A 3,260-nucleotide genomic window follows, 5' to 3' on the forward strand; every position below is an offset into this window, starting at 1 on the left:
TCTCATATCTGCTTTCTGCCTCTGCCTACAACTACTTCCAGAGAGTGTGGCCTTTCTCACTCCTCTGCCTTCCCCCTCAAGCAAATACCTCCCATTCACTGACATCAACTTAGGATCACAAGAAGCAAAAGATTCCAGGAAATGTCATTCCTGACCTCTTATTCGTGATGCAGGGACTCCATAGAAGTAGGTGGGTGATGCTAAGCTGTGCCCAGGCAATCTAGCACAGACTTGAGGTAGTTTCCAGCCAATAAAACAGGTATGTGCTATGCATTTTGGCTTGAAATTCTCCCTCTGCTCCAAAATAGTAATAAACTGTAAATATATAAATGTATATATGAAAATGGAAAAAAGTATTTCCATGAACAAGACAGCAATGAACAGGAGATGAAGCTATGAAGCTGTAGATTCAAAAATTGGAAGATAACACTTAGAACTCTACTCCTTTAAGTAGTTCAAATCCTGAAGGGTGATGGGATTTAAAAGCACCCTGTGCCTGAGAAATGATATGAGTGGTGCTCAATCCTGAAAAGAAGGTTACTAAAAGATGAGGTTGCCTAGAGCTACGGCTTGTTCAAATGGCATATTTATGGCCTTATTCCAAGTGAAATCATAACAAATACTGTCACGCATCCCTAGTCTGAAAAAGAAAAGGTCTTATGTGCATAATTTCTCAATGAAATCCACCACTTCTTTACATTAGCTTCATCTTTTTAACCCTCACCCCAAATTATTTTGTTAGGCTTATCAACACATTTTACTGATGTTTTTGCTCCTTGTTTTTTATATCCCCTTTCTTCCCTGTGAATTTATATCTCTTCTTCCTAATGTACATCTTTTTAGTAACTCCTTCAAGGGCTTATAAGGGGTAAATACTAGTAATTTTATGTTACGGAAAATATCTTTATTTTTTCCCCTCTGGTAAAATAATTTGGATATAAAATTTGAGGTTGACAGTGATATGCCTTCTTAACTTTGCAGATATTGTTCTACATCTCCTGGCATCTGTTGTTACTAATGAAATGTCTTTCGTTAGTCTAGTTGTTCTTTCTATTAACTTTTAAGAATTTCTCTTTATCCTTCATGTTCTATTAATGTGAATTAATATCTCTGATTGTTAGTTTATTTCATTCTGCCCAGCACCCTTTGTGTTCTTATACTCATAAAGCTCATGTTTTACTTTAGTTCTAGCATGTTGTTATGATTTCTTATAGTATCAATTTTCTGCCCTGTGTCATTTCTTTTATTTTTTACTTTTTAATTGCCTATTTAATTTGTGTTGAAAACTTTTACTTGCCTTCCATGTCACCTTTTTTATTTTTTAAACTTTTTAGCTCTCTAGAGAGTTTCGTGTGCTTCCTAATGTACTATATCCCAGCTGACCAGTATCTCTAAAGAGTTTCCAAACTAGAGTTTATCCCATGTATTGATTTGCATTTTAAATTTCAAAGGGTCTATTGACATTTCCAAGATGAATGATTCTGGTTTTTTTCTATGCCAGGATTTTTCATGGTCGAGCATTCACCTCTAAATTGTTTTTGTTTCACAATTCCTTGTACTTTTTAATATATATTATTCTGCCCTTTGACCTTTGAGATATTGTATTCATTAATTAAATAGCCTATTTTGTAGGGTTTACTATGTGTTAGGCATTCTGTAGTAGTACTTTTGTTATCCCCACATTACAGATCAGGAAACTGTACAGAAAAATAATTGAGTAAAAGCCAGTATTCTAGAAAAGAGGTTAAAAAAGAGAAGTGTGAATCTGAAGGAGGACATGGAAGATATTCACTACGAGAACTCTGCGAATTATGTACAGGTTTTAACACTCAAATTGATCAAGCAGAAGAAAGGATATCAGAGGTGGAAGACCAATTTAATCAAAGGAAACGAGAAGACAAGATTAGAGAAGAACAAGTAAAAAGGAATGAGCAAAGTCTCCAAGAAATATGGGACTATGTGAAAAGACCTAATTTATGTTTGATAGGTGTACCTGAATGTCATGAAGAGAATGAATCCAAGCTGGAAAATATTCTTCAGGATATTATTCAGGAAAACTTTCCTAACCTAGTAAGGCAGGACAATACTTAACTCCAGGTAATACAGAGAACACCACAAAGATATTCCTCAAGAAAAGCAACTCCAAGACACATAATCGTTAGAGTCACCAGGGTTGAAATAAAGGAAAAAATTCTAAGGGCAGCTAGAGAGAAAGGTCAGGTTACCCCATAAAGGGAAGCCTATCAGACTCACAACAGATCTCTCAGCAGAAACCCTACAAACTAGAAGAGAGTGGGGGTCAATATTCAATATCCTCAAAGAAAAGAATTTTCAACCCAGAATCTCATATCCAGCCAAACTAAGCTTCATAAATGAAGGAAAAATAAAATTTTTCGCAAATAAGCAAGCACTCAGAGATTTCATCACCACCAGGCCTGTTTTACAAGAGCTTCTGAAAGAAGCACTACACACAGAAAGGAACAACCAGTATCAGTCATCCCAAAAACTTACCAAAAGGTAAAGAGTATCTTCATAATGAAGAATCTATATCAACTAATGAACAAAATAGCCAGTTAGCATTAAATGACAATATTAAACGCACAAATATCAATATTAATCCTAAATTTAAATGGATTAAATGCCCCAATCAAAGACACAGACGCGCAAATTGAATAAAAAGTCAAAACTCATCGGCACGCTGTATCCAGATCCATCTCATAAGCAAGGACACACAAAGACTCAAAACAAAAGGTTGGAGGAAGACTCACCAATCAAATGGAGAGAAAAAAAAACAAAAAACAAACAGGAGTTGTAACATTCGTCTCCGACAAAATAGACTTTAATAGTGACAAAGACTAAAAGAAACAAAGAAGGACATTACATAATGGTAAAAGGATCAATGTAACAACAGGAGTCAATGATCATAAATATATATGCACCCAATATAGGAGCACCCAGATACATAAGACAAGTTCTTAATGACTTATAAAGAGACTTGGACTCCCGCACAATAATGGCAGGAGACTTTGACACCACATTGTTAATATTCGATAGATCAACGAGATAGAAAATTAAGAGGGACATCTATGATTTGAACACAGACCTGGAACAAGTAAACTCAGGGAATATTTATAGAATTCTTTACCCCAGCTCCACAGAACATACATTTTTTTTTCAGTATCACATTACACCTATTTTGGAAGTGACCACACAAATAGATGTAAATCACTCTTCAACATTTGCATAGCATTTCACAGATT

This window comes from Cebus imitator, unplaced genomic scaffold, assembly GCF_001604975.1.
Source record: "Cebus imitator isolate Cc_AM_T3 unplaced genomic scaffold, Cebus_imitator-1.0 Scaffold399, whole genome shotgun sequence".
In the NCBI taxonomy this organism is placed as follows: domain Eukaryota; kingdom Metazoa; phylum Chordata; class Mammalia; order Primates; family Cebidae; genus Cebus; species Cebus imitator.